At 53.2% G+C, this 16,404-nt stretch overlaps 1 long non-coding RNA gene across 3 annotated transcripts in view; it reads left to right on the top strand.

Annotated features, from left to right (window-relative positions):
- Window positions 1-771: 771 nt before the first annotated feature.
- LOC120967995 (uncharacterized) overlaps window positions 772-16,404 on the top strand; it is a 38,742-nt gene continuing 23,109 nt past the window's right edge. For all 3 annotated transcript variants that reach the window (XR_012181389.1, XR_012181384.1, XR_012181385.1), the window contains exons 1-2: window positions 772-1,725; window positions 2,515-2,605. This is a non-coding gene — a long non-coding RNA (uncharacterized lncRNA). The remainder of the gene's footprint in view (window positions 1,726-2,514; window positions 2,606-16,404) is intronic.

The following is a 16,404-nucleotide window of genomic DNA, read 5'->3' as shown; positions in this document are numbered from 1 at the left end:
ATGGTGGCTGTTTTGTGGAAGATATAAGGAGGTTTATGTGTGAAAGAGCGTATCATATCACGGGGTTTGGATGCACTGGCGAAGTTTGCACCAACTCTCAATGTGAGAAAGGGCAATGCACGGTACCGAAGAGGCTAGCAATGATGGAAGGGTGAGAGTGCGTATAATCCATGGACTCAACATTAGTCATAAAGAACTCACATACTTATTGCAAAAATCTACAAGTAATCAAAAACCAAGCACTACGCGCATGCTCCTAGGGGGATAGATCGGTAGGAAAAGACCATCGCTTGTCCCCGACCGCCACTCATAAGGAGGACAATTGTAACGCCCCAAGACCGACGCTCCAGATGCCTTCCATATATTTCGTGTTCGCCGTGTGTTTTATTTGTTTGTTGCATTCATCATCGCATCATTCGCATTGCATCGGCACTCCGTTGCCGTCATGTTTTCAAACTTGCACCCGTTGATAGTTGTCGCTCTTCCTCGTCTCTGTTGACCTTTCTCAAGACCGACCATTGTTTTGTTGCCCGACCGTTTGACCCTCTCTACACAATACTCAAATCCCTCGCGCGTGTCCGAAACTTCTCCGAACCCGACCCGGTCTGTCGTTACCAATGGGTCCGGATCATTCCCTAACATCTATAAAACATCTTCGGTTTCTTTCTTTGACTTTCCTAACCTATTTATCTCGGACCGTCCGATTATGATCGGAGGACCAAGTAGCCCCTAAACTAACCTACCTCGCTATATAAAGTAGACCAACCCTAATCTTGAGGAGGCTTGTCCCATCAGTCCAATCCCGCCGCCGCCACCCGGTCTCGATCCACCTCGGGATCCCCTTCTCCTCGTTTTCCTCCACCCACCAACAGGAGCCCGAGTTCCTTCTCTCCGACCCCAAGCACCCAATCCACCCCTCGCCGAGCCTCCGTGCAGCGGGCGCCTCCCCGTGTGCGTCTCCTGCATCTTCGTCCTCCAGCCGTGCCCGAGGCAATCACCTCCTCTGCTCATCCCGAGCGCCAGCCGTGTCCTGCCTCGACCCTGCTGGCCGCCGCCTCCCTGAGTGCCGCCGTCCTCGCGACCCCGCCACCAGCAACCGACGCCGCCGGAGTCCCTCCTCACCTGCAAGACCAGCGCAGCCGCGCCCGATCCCCTTGCCTCCTCGTTCCCATGCCCGCAGTAGCCGAGCAGGAGACCTCGCGCCCGAGCCTTCCCCTCGTCCAGGAGGTAGGAGCCCGAGCTCCCCGATCCCTCCTCGCCGGCCAAGTCCCTCGCCGGAGCACGCCGCCGCTAGCGTCCTCGACCACCAGGCCGTGCCCTACTCCCTTCCCCGTTCCCTTCTTCGCTGAAGCCCCTCTCTTCCATCGCCTCACATCTCTATATGTTCTCTCTTTCTCTGTCCACAGGAGCACCCCCGTGCCATGGCCTTGCAGCTCCTGCCGCCGCCCTGCTCCGTTCGTCGCCGTCTCCGCCAGATCCGGCGAGGCCTTGCATCCCCACCTTCAGATCGTCGCGCCGCCCCACCGGAGACCGCCAGCACCATCGCCGCCCTTGCTGTCCACCCGCGCTGCCTCCCCTGCGTCTGCACTCGTTCAAGCGAGGAGACGAGCGCCTCGCCCGCGTTGACTTCTCGTCGCGAGGCTCCAGCCGGCCTCGTCCCGATCTCCAGGCCCAGATCTGCCAGCCCGCGTCCAGCCTCCCCACCGAGCCGGCCCATGAGGCCTGGTGAGCATCAGATCCAGCGCCCTCACCCTGTGCACTCTTGCCAGCTAGTTTCGGCCCGATGTGTTTTTTCCCTGCTGCGATATTGTCTATTATTCCAGAGAACGCCAGTTTTGCAGATTAGACCCTTAACTTCATGCATATCATAACACACAAACCGTGCATCGGATTAAAATGTTTTATATATGAAAAGTGCTTAGAATTTCATCTAGTTTCATAATATGCCACTCTCATCCATGTTTAAAATGTTTAAACTTGATGTTTGTATTAATTTGCCTAAAAGCCATGTTAAAATGATTTATTTCATAACTAAATAACCGTAGCTCCAAATTAAATGTTCTTTATATGTAAATGGGGTAGAAAAATGCCTAGTTTAACATGGTGGCTTTACTTTCAATGTTTAACAACTCTAAAATTGTGTATAGGGCAGAACAGTACCAACCTTGAAATATGCACATGGGGATTTTCCGGAATTGTTGTTTGTTATTTCCGCCCTCATTTAAACTTGCCTAAATAGTTAGTTTACTTATGTTTCACCTCTTGCCATGTTTATCAACATTTAATACTGACGTGTACATAACCGAGAGAGAACTAAATGAGTCATGTGGTGTTTCGTCAATATGCAACTCGTTGCATATTGAGCTCCACTTAACTTGTAGTATTGTTTGTTGCACTTTGCCATGCCATGCCTCATTAAATCGGACATGCATCATACTTGTTTGTGCATCATGCCATGTGTATGTGGTTGTTTACTATGTTGTTTGTTTCTTTCTGGGTTGCTTCTCTCGTTAGCTTCGGTTTCGTTCCGGAGTTGTGAGGATTCGTTCGACTACATCCGTTTGTCTTCTTCATGGACTCGTTCTTCTTCCTTGCGGAATTTCAGGCAAGATGACCATACCCTCAAAATCACTTCTATCTTTGCTTGCCAGTTGCTCGCTCTTTTGCTATGCCGCGATACCTACCACTTGCTATATCATGCCTCCCATATTGCCATGTCAAGCCTCTAACCCACCTTTCCTAGCAAACCGTTGTTTGGCTATGTTACCGCTTTTGCTCAGCCCTTCTTATAGCGTTGCTAGTTGCAGGTGAAGATGAAGTTGGTTCCATGTTGGAACATGGATATTTTGGGATATCACAATATCTCTTATTTAATTAATGCATCTACATACTTGGTAAAGGGTGGAAGGCTCGGCCTTATGCCTGGTGTTTTGTTCCACTCTTGCCGACCTAGCTTCCGTCATACCAGTGTTATGTTCCTTGACTTTTCGTTATTTACGCGGTTGGGTGATTTATGGGACCCCCTTGACAGTTTGCCTTGAATAAAACTCGTCCAGCAAGGCCCAACCTTGGTTTTACATTTTCCTACCTAAGCCTTTTTCCCTTGGGTTTTCGCGAGCCCGAGGGTCATCTTTATTTTAACACCCGGACCAGTGCTCCTTCGAGTGCTGGCCCAACCTGGGCGATGTCCGGCGCCCCCTGGGCAACCAGGGTCTATGCCAACCCGACGTCTGGCCCATCCGGTGTGCCCTGAGAACAAGATATGTACAGCTCCTATCGGGATTTGTCGGCACATTCGGGCGGCTTTGCTGGTCTTGTTTTACCATTGTCGAAATGTCTTGTAACCGGGATTCCGAGATTGATCGGGTCTTCCTGGGAGAAGGAATATCCTTCGTTGACTGTGAGAGCTTATGATGGGCTAAGTTGGGACACCCCTGCAGGGTATAAACTTCGAGAGCCGTGCCCGCGGTTATGTGGCAGATGGGAATTTGTTAATGTCCGGTTGTAGAGAACTTGACACTTGACTTAATTAAAATACATCAACCGCGTGTGTAGCCATGATGGTCTCTTTTCGGCGGAGTCTGGGAAGTGAACACGGTTTGGGTTATGTATGAACGTAAGTAGTTTCAGGATCACTTCTAGCTTCGCGCCCGTGCGTTGCTTTTCTTCTCGCTCTCTTTTGCGTATGTTAGCCACCATATATGCTTAGTGCTTGCTGCAGCTCCACCTCATTACCCCATCCTTCCTATAAGCTTAAATAGTCTTGATCTCACGGGTGTGAGATTGCTGAGTCCTCGTGACTCACAGATTCTACCAAAACAGTTGCAGGTGCCGATGACGCCAGTGCAGGTGACGCAACCGAACTCAAGTGGGAGTTCGATGAAGACCTTGGTCGTTACTATGTTTCTTTCCCTAATGATCAGTAGTGGAGCCCAGTTGGGACGATAGGGGATCTAGCAGTTGGTTTGTCTTATTTTCTTTTGGTTTTGTCCGTAGTCGGACTATGTGTGCACTCTGGATGATGTATGAATTTATCCCATTCTTGTTCATTACATGGGATTGTGTGAAGATGACACTTCTTGCGACAAAACCTACAATGCGGTTATGCCTCTAAGTCATGCCTTGACACGTGAGAGATATAGCCGCATCGTGGGTGGCACAAGTTGGTAATCAGAGCCATCCCCGACTTAGGAGCCCCCCTGCTTGATCGAATCGCTGGCGTTGTTGAGTCTAGAAAAAAAATGTTTTGAGTCTTAGGATTATATATATCGGAGAGTAGGATTCTTTTTACTCCTCAGTCCCTTCGTCGCTCTGGTGAGGCCCACTGACGTAGAAGTTTTGACTCTCCGCGCCGCCGCCCGGTTCCTCTCCACGCCGCCGCCCTCCGCCTGCGAGGCCTCGCCGCGCCGCCGCCTAGCACCTCGCCGGCGTCGCCCTGCCTCCCCGTCGCCCGAGCTCGCCGCCCCCTCGCCGTCCGCGCCCGGATCCGGCGAGATCCGGCCGGATCCGCCCCGAAGCACCTCGCCGGCGCCCCCACCCCACCCCCCCGCACTTCTCCGGTGGTCCTCCGGCGAACTCCTCGACGTCCACACCGTAACCCTAGATTCGGATAAGGTTGACCCCGAGATATTTTCCCTAAGTCTTTTAGTTTTTCATTTTATTGCCATGTTCATCACATCATATCTCCTAGAATACTGCTCCATTTTGCATGCATGATATGTCGAAATGTTCATCATGAGATGCTCTATATTTTGTTCCATTGTGCCATGCTTGTTTGAGTCCATCTTGATGCCCAAATCACTGATGCAAGAGTGCTATATAATGTTTACTGCTGCTACTTATCAGATTATGTTGATTTGTCACATTTGTTGTGTGCATCTTATGCTTATGAGCTCTACATGCATTTTGATCTATGCCATGCCATCTTTACAAGGGTGCTTTCCATGTATTTTTGTGATCTATGTGGTGACTAGCACAAGCATGCAAACTAGTTATGGCCCATGCCACCTGTCACGACCGGTTTTTCAATAAAATAATTATTGATAGATCAATCCGTTTTACGGACCAGTAAGGAAGAATTCCTTCTCACTGGTAGACAATATCTTGGTCACAGAAGAAAATTTCCAGGAGTACTGAATATAATACAAGGTTGAGCGGAGGATGCCCAACAATTTATTACATGCACGCCGCTAAAACAAGACGGCGGATAGGGTGGCTTACTACTAACTCACGATAAAAACGGTGGTGGAAATATCACCGCGAAGCGAGTGATATGACTCCTGAAGACTACAGCTCTTCGAGCGTCGGAGTGAGGCTCGAGGAGACTTATTGCGGGTGGCGGAAGCGTATATGATACAAGTGACCAATATCCGGGATCGCACAGGACTGACTGGGACTCCTCTAGGCGTCGGACGCGCTATCAAACTCTTCATCCAAGAGATCGCCTTCGTCAACATCTGGCCAAATCAACAAGCCAGGTGAGTACTATGAAAGTACTCGCAAGACAGTTCGGGCATAAGATATAACAAATGTAGACATGAAGCATATGAACAATTTATCCAGTGCGTTCAGACATAGAGATAATAAATACTGGGTGCCAAGCGAGGGTCTGAATGACGCCTCGAGCGGAAACTGCAGAATAGTAATACTGGTGCCAAACGAGGGTCTGAATGACTCCTCGAGAGGAAACTGCGAGAATAATAATACTGGTGCCAAACGAGTGTCTGAATGACTCCTCGAGAGGAAACTGCGAGAGTAACAATACTGGTGCCAAACGAGTGTCTGAATGACTCCTCGAGAGGAAACTGCGAGAGCAATAATACTGGTGCCAAACGAGTGTCTGAATGACTCCTCGAGAGGAAAATGCAAGAATAATAATAATGCCACAGTCGGACGTCTGAGCGACATCACATAAAGGGCTTATAACAGAAAATAAAAGACGAACATGCCACAGTCGGACGTCTGAGCGACATCACATAAAGGGCTTATATTGTAGCTCAGTAATACAATAGTTCGGGAACATAAATTATCACAAGTACGAGACAAATATAAAGTTAGTCCATCCACAGGAATAATAATTTAACTGGATTTACCACTTGAGCTTGTTCACCGGGGGCAAGTTTTTCACGCGGATAGATATGGATATACTGATTTCACTACTTGATCATGGATACGATGACTTGGAAGGAATTGACTCTGCAGAGTTTGTACTTAACCACAGCTAATGGATTTCAGTAGTCACGGGGACTAGTTCCGTCTACGGTGTTTTGGAAGAAACACGTCTAACCAGTACACACCCAATTCAACCTTCCGAAGCCAGGGATCACCCTTGGCAACGTTCAAGAAAAACCTTGAGACGGGGAGGCTACAACCTCGCATAGCATGGGATCAAATTTCTATACGCGCGCTCTAAGGGGGTGCTCCCCCTCTCGGTCCCAACCGGAAACACCCATGCCCCTTGACCGGATGACTGGCTTTAATCCTGGGCCAAGGTACCATCATCCCGGCCTCTCTGTTTGGTGTGTACACGGAAAGAGGTTACCAACTTACTAAACCACATCCTGGCAAATGAAACATGTGGTAGCACGGAAGGGGGAAAGAACGATAACGTGACTCCGTCCACGTTAACGTCGGAGAAAGTCGGATGACGCAAGGCTGGCATGCTACAACAGTACCACCTTGCTGCCCTTCATGTCACCACATGATTAGGCCATCTCTCATCAGAGATCATCGCAACTTTGGAACATGCGGGGAAAAGAACGATAACGTGACTCCGTCCACGTTAACGTTGGAGAAAGTCGGATGACGCAAGGCTGGTATGCTACAACAGTACCACCTTGCTGCCCTTCATGTCACCACATGATTAGGCCATCTCTCATCAGAGATCATCGCAACTTTGGAACATACGGGTAGTTGCCTTACAAGCAACGAGGTATTTACCGACACTCATATGCCTTGCACAAACTTTCAAGCAAACATGCAAAACACTTATCATATCAAATGTTCAAACATGCTTGCCTGGTTCGGAGAAGTCGGAGTCTAGCTCAGCGAAGTTCGCGGCTCCGTCACCTCTTCCGGAACCTACGGCAATCACGAAAAACGGGTACTAACGTGAAAACCAACGCGTGCACAGAAACTTTTCCAAATATTTTTCAAATAAATCCCATAAAAAACTAGACAAAATTTTAAGGTTGTCAGAAAAAGAATCACTCAAAAATCCCTTTTTATTAAAAAGTTATAAAGGTTTCTGTCCAGGGACTTATCTGTAATGAAACAGAAAAGTTCCAGGGTTTTAACTGAGAAAACAGAAAACGGTTCGATTGGAAATGCGCAAGCTCAAGAGAGAAGACGTATTTTCCCGAAGGCGCCAACAGAAAACGGTTCGCGAAAGAATAGAACAGAGGCTGACATGCGGGGTCCACATGTCAGGTTTGAAAAGCTCGCCGGCGCCCGAAGACTGCGGTGGACGCCGGCGTCGAACCACGGCGAGTTAGGAGGATCGGAGGGTACCAACAGCTTCAGCGTGTTCTTCCGCATCAGTGGGTGGTGGACTCGACCAACGGAGAGCACCACGTCGACGGCGACACTATCTCCGGCGAACAGCGGCTCGGGTGATGGTGGGGAACTCCGGTGGAGGGCTGCAAGCTACAAATTGAAGCGCGGGTCAGAAGGAGGGATGCATAGTGAAGCTACTGGCAAGAGAAGGGAGGCGGAGGTGCACACACGGGGGCGAATCGAGTTGGATCCCGTGGCGGGTCGCGGCGGCCGGAGTCGAGGAAGGAGACCTCCTCGGGGCTCTTCCAGTGGCTAGGCGTGCTCTAGGTGGAGTGCAGGGATGGTGGGTGCTCGAGTCGAAGCTCGGGGCCTCTATTTATAGGCGGATCGACGGGGTGGCCGTGAACGGAGAATCTCCGGCGAGCGATTACGGTGATGCAGTGGATTGGCAGGAGGTTTGAGTGGCCAGGTAGCATCAGTGGAGGTTACTGGTGTCATTCCACAGCTAAACGCAGTTGGTCTTGGCGTAATGGCGTCGGTCCACGGTGAGATGGCCGCACGGGCTCGACGGCGGCAGAGAGCGCGCTCCGCGCCCTGCGGTTCACGACGAGAGCGGCAGCGTGTTCGGGGGAGTGGAAGACCACGCGGCGAGCTCCGGTGGCTTGGGCGGCGCTGGGTGGCGCCGTCAGCGCCGTGCCTCTCGCTGGCGACCGCAAAGCCGGCGCTGGCGTCGGTCACGGGGCGGCGCACCTTCTGCAGCTCGTCGCCGACGTCTGCAAGGTGCCAGGCGTTCGTGCAGTGCAGGAACAAGGGGGAGGGGACGAGGAGCAAGGCGACACAGTGGCACTGGCGAGATCGACAACCATCTCTGAAGAAAACGACAGTAAGCCACTGAACTGTTCTCTGAATTTTCTGAACTTGACAATGACCATGCACTGCAGGTGCTCGACAGAATGATTTGGCTATGAGAAAAAAAATTTCTGGGGCTGTAACTTGGTGAGGTGACCACTCAATGCACCCAGAGGCTGCCTGATTTTACTTGGAATTTTTGGAGAAAGCTTTGAATGAATTTCACCAAATTTGACAAATCTGGTCCAAACTTGCAGCAAGTGTAGTTTGAAAAATTTGAACTGAAGACCAGTTGATCTTCATGGATCTTGGTTGAGGGTTCAAAGGATTAGGAGGGAGAGTTGGTTTGGGGGTAGAAATCAAAACAGAAAGTGGAGTTCCTTTGCAAATCATCAATGGATAGAATAGAAGACAGAAATTTATTTGAATAAGATTTAAATGGAAAAATAAACATAGGGGGGGTTCAACTTGCTGGATTAGATGCCAAACATGATCCAAAGATGAGGGAAGGGTTAGGAGAGAGGATTTGCACTAAGGCCATGGCAAGAAAGAATTGTTGAAAGTGGTAAATGATTATTCCAAAAGCCATAGTGCAAATTTCAAAGAGGTTTTCAAAAGGTATTTTCCCAAGTGAAAAGCATTTTGTCTTGAGTCCAAATGAACAGCAAGAACCTCCAAGAACAAAGACAGGTCTTGGGTGAATCCAAATCAAATTTTTGCCATAAATTTTTTTTTGAAAGGGAGGGTTCTTTTGAAGAAAAATTTAAATCACCTCCCTCAAGTCAAATAAAAATCTTTGAAAAATCCAATTAAAAACTTGGGTGTCACAACACCTACCCCCTTAGGAAAAATCTTGTCCTCGAGATTTCTGCTGATCCTTAAATAGATATGGATACTCTGCCCGGAGAAAATCTTCCCTTTCCCATGTAGCTTCATCCTCAGTGTGGTTGCTCCACTGAACCCTGAAAAACTTTGTCGTTTTCTGACGGGTCCTCCGTTCAGACTCTTCCAATATTTTTACTGGTCTTTCTCTGTAGGTGAGATCTGGTTGCATATCAATGTTCTCATGAGGTACATGCTTATTTGGGTTACTCACACATTTCCTCAACTGTGAGACGTGGAATACGTCATGGACTTCTGACAGCTCCTTGGGTAGGTCTAGTTGGTAGGCTACCGTGCCTCTTCGTGCCTTTACACAAAATGGCCCAATAAATCTTGGGGCTAGCTTCCCCTTAATTTTGAACCGTTGCAGACCCCTCATAGGAGATACTCGGAGGTATACAGAATCACCGGGTTCAAAGCTGACCTCACGATGCTTCTGATCATAGTAGCTCTTTTGTCGGCTCTGTGCTGTCTTTAGTCTGTCCCTGATTTGTTTAACTTTCTCCTCGGCCTCTTTAAGCATGTCGGGGCCGAAGATACGGCTGTCACCTGTTTCTGACCAATTCAGTGGGGTACGACACCTCCGTCCGTACACTGCTTCAAAAGGTGCCATTTGCAAGCTGGCTTGGTAACTGTTGTTGTAAGCAAATTCGGCATACGGCAAACTCTCTTCCCAACTGGATCCATAGGTGAGCACACAGGCTCTTAGCATATCCTCTAGGATTTGATTTACACGTTCAGTTTGTCCATCAGTCTGAGGGTGGTATGCTGTACTGAAAGCTAGTTGCGTGCCCAGAGCTTGTTGTAGGTGATCCCAAAATTTGGAGACGAATTGGGTGCCTCGGTCTGATATTATAGTCTTCGGAACTCCGTGCAAGCAAACTATACGGGAGAGGTAAAGTTTGGCCAGTCTTTGTGTGGAGTAGGTAGTCTTCACGGGAATGAAATGAGCAACCTTGGTTAGTCGGTCTGTGATGACCCATATGGCGTCATTCCCACGCTGTGATCGGGGTAGTCCGACGATGAAGTCCATTCCTATTTCATCCCATTTCCACTCCGGTATCCTGTTTGGCTGGAGTAGCCCTGCTGGCTTTTGATGCTCGGCCTTGATGCGCTGACATGAATCGCAACAAGCAATAAATGTGGCTATATCTCTTTTCATACCGTGCCACCAAAATCTTTCCTGAATGTCCTTGTACATTTTGGTTCCTCCAGGATGGATCGAGTATGGAGCGGTGTGGCTTTCGGTTAAGATTTGTTGCTTGAGTTCCTCAATGTTAGGTACGCAAAGTCTGTGTCTGTACCGTAGTGTCCCTTCACTGTCGGTGACGAACTCTGAAGCCTTACCAAGGTTCATTTTCTTCTTTATGCCTTCGATGCTGGGATGTCCCTGTTGAGCCTTCTTAATTTGTTCCACCAGGGTGGTGTCGGAGTAAATGGCCACGGGTAGCCTAGCCGACTACCCCTGGCTCTTCAGAAAATTTATCAGGCCTTTGGGCCTTCAAGCACTCCAAGCACTTGGGCCGCCTTCCCTGGCCGGCTACCACTAAAGCCGACTCCCGGAAGGCGACCCAGCCTCACCGACTCCTTCCTAGGACGACTGGGGGGTGGCCGACTCTAAGAAGCCGGCCAAGAAGGACGCCGACTCCTAGAAGCCGGCCAAGACCACAACCGCTCCTACATAACGGCGACCTGACGGGGTATGGCCACAGTGCGGCCCACGACCCCCGAAGCCCGAGGCGGGCATGGCTACAGGAGGCCATACGGGAGGGACGTCTCCCGTGCGGCTCGGCACTGTAGCCACGCTAGCCTCGACGTCATCCACGACCCACTCTTGTACGGCCCAAGGACTGCGGGCCCCTTCAGCCAGAGAGAGTCGTGAAGGCGGCCCGGCTTTTCCTAGTCGGCCAAGAGTATAGCCGGCCTCCAGAAGCCGGCTATTCCCTTCCTCGAAGCAGGAGCCCCATTAAGGAGACAAGACGAGGTGAGGCTACAGTGATAGCCCCCGAGGCGGCCCACTGTAGCCATGCTCACCTCGACAAAGCCCTCATCATCAGAGGCGCGGCTACAGTAAGCAGCCGCCGACAAAACCCTAGGCGGTGGGACCGGCCTATCGACCAAGTAGCCGGCAGCCGGCGGGACCCACCAGCCGGTGGGACCCAGCAGCCGGCGGAGAAGCCGGCGAGCGTAGACACTGACGGCTGGGACCAGATCCCAGTCAGATTACCATTGTACCCCCAGGGGGTAGGCCTATATAAACCCCCCGGAGCACCCATGCAAAGGGTTCGCTTCTGGATTGGCCTTGGAGCATAGTTGGCTTCTAGGTTAACACCCACACATAGCACACACCCCATAGATAGAGAGAAGCAAGAGCTAGCCTTGTTCTTCTTCTCCCTTGATCCCAACAGCTCTAGGAGCGATTGTAGCTACCCTTTATCGATCTAGTGATCATGCGGAGACCCCGCAGAGCAGGACTAGGGGTGTTATCTCCTCGGAGAGCCCCGAACCTGGGTAAGATTCGCCGGCGTGCATGTCTTCGCCTCATCCCGTTTCCAGGCACCGGCGACGTTTTATTGGCTCCCACAATGATAAGCCATCCCTTGGCATATGTCGCACCAACCACCCGACATTTGGCGCCCACCGTGGGGCCAGGTACACCATCGTCCGGAGACCTGTTCTGGACGGGAACCCTCTTCCTTCCCCGCGAGCGCAGCCAGCCTGCTGCGCCCAATGGCGTTTGCCCCGACGCGCTGCAAGGCGTCGACGACGCCTGCGCAGCGAGCCGTCTCGCCGATCTGCTTGGCGAGACTCGCATCTCCGACGAGCCTGCGTCCGACGCAGGCACCGACTACCCCGAGAGCCGCCTCGTCAGCCTCCTCGACCAACTTCACGTCTCCAGCGAGCCCGCTGCGGACATGGAGTCGGTCGGCTCCACCGACCCGATGCTCATCGACTCCGACACCGCGTCGCTCGACGCCTACCCCTCCGACGTGGTGGTCTTCGACGACCCCCTCCCTCGAGCGGACAGCGGCAGCAGCGCTGTCACTGAAGTGTTGGTCATCAGCCACGTCTCCAACTCGGGCGAGAATGCCCGCGACGCTCAGCAAGCGGCGATGCACGACCTCTCCGCCCCCATCCCGGCCGACGCCGACGCCGAGGCCCTGGAGGCACGCCGCCTTGCCCTCATCACGGAGGGCAAGAAGATAGCCTCGATGAGACGCCTCACCGAGGCCCACCAGCGCGAAGTCGACCGTGCCGCCTTCGGGACGCCGCCGCCTAGCGGCCCGAGCCGAGCCGGCTTCGTCCAGAAGCGCGGCGCAGCCGTTGCCAGCATGCTGGGCGCAGATCGCCCCGTCTACGCCACCCCGCTCGAGAATCTGCGAGCCGCTCAGGCGGCTGCAGAGGAGCTCAATGGGCTGGGAGCCGATGAGCTCCCCTACATGACAAGACGGATCCAGCAGCTGATCGACGCGGCTGCAGAACGGCACGAAGCCGGCACCGGAGCTGATAGCCATCCCCCGCGCCGGGAGCACGCTGCGACGTCCCGCTCGCCGACTGCGAGCGGTGCGCGCCAGAAGAAAGACAAGGAGCCGGCTGCCAGCCGCAGCCGGACTCGCATTACCATCGAGCGCGACGCGGATGGCCGCCCTCGAGCTGTAGAGCACCAGGGAAACCTGCCTCCTCCCCCGCCTCAAAGAGAAAGACGCCTCACTCCACCGCCTATCACCCATCCGACTCTTGGCGACCGACTCGGCCGCCGAGAAGGAGTCGGCGAAAACGACGCCCGCCACAGGATCGACCGCCTCGCTCGATCCTTGGCGTTAGAAGAAGAAGACGATGTCGGCCCGCCATGCTTTGGCCCCCGCATCCGCGACGAACCCTTCCCCAAGGGGTTCTCGCTCCCCAGAGACACACCCAAGTACAACGGCTCAGTGTAGCCGGAAGATTGGCTCATCGACTACTCCACAGCCGTCAGCATCGCCAACGGCAATCGGCGCGTCGCCGTGAAGTACGTCCCCTTGATGCTGCAAGGCACGACGCGCACGTGGCTCAACAGCCTCAAGCCCTACAGCATCAACAGCTGGCTGGACTTCACCGAAGTTTTCGTCTGCAACTTCACGAGCACCTACAAGCGGCCTCCCAAGCTTCGCCAGCTCTCCCTCTGCGTCCAAGGGCACAACGAGTCGACCCGCGACTACCTCACGCGATGGGCCGAGCTCCGCAACTCCTGCGAAGGAGTGCACGAGGTCTAGGCCATCGAGTATTTCACCGCCGGGTGCCGAGAGGGCACCCTCCTCAAGCACCGACTCCTCTGCGACGAGCCGGCTACCCTCGATGAGTTGCTGATCACCGCCGACAAGTATGCCACAGCCGACTCCTCCATGAAGACCGAGCTCCGAGTGGACGCCTCGGGGAAAGTAGTTGCTCTGGCTCCCAAGATGCCGGCTGGCGACCCTAACCGGCGCCCCTACCAGAACGACCACAAGCGCAAGGGCCCCATGCCGACTTCCTCCAGTCGACAGGTGGCCACCATTGAAGACGAGCAGCCCGAAGAGTGGCCCACTCCCAAGAAGAAGGGTGGCCGGCCGCCTTGGTAGCCGTCCTTCTCTTACGAACAAGCACTCGATGCTCCCTGCAAGTTCCACAGCGGCGCGAAGCCGTCCAACCATACGACACGGAAATGCCACTGGCTCACCCGCATCACCAAGGGCGAAGGGATGGTGCCGCCTCCGCCTCCTGGCCCGCCGCCTCCAGCTCCCCAGCAGCCGGCGGCCCGGCCGGCAGTCGGCGCCATCCAAGACGAGTTCCCAGAAGCGCACGATGCATACGTCGTCTTCACAAGTCAAGTCGACGACAAGCGCAGCCGACGCCGGCAGCACCAAGAAGTAACGCAGTCGCCTCTAGCACCGCCGAGTTCATGCACTGGTCGGAAAAGCCCATCAGCTGGAGCCAGGCCGACCACCCAGAGGTGATGCCTTCGCCTGGCTCCTATGCTATGCTCTTGGACATCACCCTTGCGATGGAGAGGCGAGCTGCCAGATTTTCCCGCGTCCTGATAGACGGCGGAAGCAGTATCAACATACTGTACCGCGATACCATGGACAAGCTGAACATCAAAGCAAAGCAGCTCATGCCGAGCCGCACCGTCTTCCATGGTATCGTACCCGGCCTATCTTGCTCTCCAATCGGCAAGATCAAAATGGATGTTCTCTTCGGAGACAAAGATCACTTTCGCCGGGAAGCAATATGGTTCGAGGTGGTGGATTTGGAGAGCCCCTATCATGCGCTACTTGGCCGACCAGCATTGGCCAAGTTCATGGCTGTGCCCCACTATGCCTACCTGAAGATGAAGATGCCGAGCTCGAAGGGGATCATCACGGTAGCCGGCGACTACAAGAAGTCCATCGAGTGTGCATGGCCAGCAGCCGGCTGGCCGAGTCCCTCGTGGTGACAGAAGAGAAGAAGATGTTGGAACGGGTTGTGGCCATGGCCGGCAAGCAGCCGGCCTTGTCCCCCAACCCCAAGGACTGTGATGCGCAGGGCTCCTTCCAGCCTGCCAAAGAGACGAAGAAGATACCTCTAGACCCGGAGCACCCGGAGAGGTTCGCCGTGATTGGGGCGAACTTGGACAGCAAATAGGAAGGCGAGCTCGCCGACTTCCTCCGTGAGAATCGAGACATCTTTGCATGGTCCCCAAAGGACATGCCGGGTGTCCCGAAGGATTTCGCCGAGCACAAATTACATGTCCGAGCTGATGCGAAGCCGGTCAAGCAACCCCTTCGCCGACTATCAGAAGAGAAGCGAAGAATCGTGAGAGAAGAGATAGCCCGGCTCCTTGCAGCCGGCTTCATCATGGAAGTGTTCTTTCCAGAATGGCTTGCCAATCCAGTTCTGGTTTTAAAGAAGAATAACAAGTGGCGCATGTGTATAGACTACACAAGTTTGAACAAGGCCTGCCCAAAGGATCCGTTTGCTTTGCCACAGATTGACCAAGTGATAGACTCCACAGCCGGATGCGAGCTGTTATGTTTTTTGGATGCATACTCAGGGTATCATCAGATCAAGTTGGACCCGGCTGACCGCCTGAAGACTGCCTTCATCACACCCTTTGGAGCTTTCTGCTACCTGACAATGACATTCGGCTTGAGAAACGCCGGTGCCACTTTTCAGCGTTGCATGCAGAAATCTCTCTTGAAACAACTCGGCAGAAATGCCCACGTCTACGTAGACGACTTGTGGTGAAGACAGAGAAGCGCGGTACCTTGCTGGAAGACCTGAAGGAAACATTTGCCAACTTGCGCCGATTCCAGATCAAGCTCAACCCCGAGAAGTGCGTGTTCGGAGTGCCAGCCGGCCAGCTGCTAGGCTTCCTGGTCTCCGAATGCGGCATTGAGTGCAACCCTATCAAGATCAAAGCCATCGAGAGGATGGAGATTCCCACCAAGCTGCGAGATGTGCAGAAGTTCACTGGCTTCTTAGCCTCCCTGAACCGTTTTATCAGCCGACTAGGAGAGAAGGCCCTCCCCCTGTACCGACTCATGAAGAAGTCTGCTCACTTTGAGTGGAATGATCAAGCCGACCAAGCCTTCCATGAGTTGAAGAAAATGTTGACCACTCCGCCTATCCTGGCTGCGCCGACTGAGAAGGAGCCCATGCTCCTCTACATCGCCGCGACAAGCCGAGTCGTCAGCACTGTTGTTGTGGTCCAGCGCCCGAAGGAAGGCCGAGCCCAGCCAGTCCAGAGGCCGGTCTACTATCTCAGCGAAGTACTGTCCAGCTCAAAGCAAAACTACCCGCACTACCAGAAGATGTGCTATGGGGTGTACTTCGCTGCCAAGAAATTGAAGCCCTACTTCCAAGAGCACCCCATCACGGTCGTGTGCACTGCCCCGCTTGCCGAGATCATAGGCAGCTGGGATGCGTCCGGCCGGGTGGCCAAATGGGCCATTGCCTTGGTGCCCTACACGATTTTCTATCAACCCCGCACCGCCATCAAGTCGCAAGCATTGGCCGACTTCCTCGTCGACTGGGCCGAGACCCAGTACTTACCGCCGGCTCCCGACTCCACCCATTGGCGGATGCACTTTGACGGGTCCAAGATGCGCACCGGCTTGGGAGCCGGCATCGTCCTCACCTCTCCCAAAGGCGACAAGCTCAAGTACACGCTGCAGATCCACT

This window comes from Aegilops tauschii, chromosome 1, assembly GCF_002575655.3.
Source record: "Aegilops tauschii subsp. strangulata cultivar AL8/78 chromosome 1, Aet v6.0, whole genome shotgun sequence".
Lineage (NCBI taxonomy): Eukaryota > Viridiplantae > Streptophyta > Magnoliopsida > Poales > Poaceae > Aegilops > Aegilops tauschii.
This window is presented reverse-complemented; position numbering and strand designations above follow the sequence as displayed.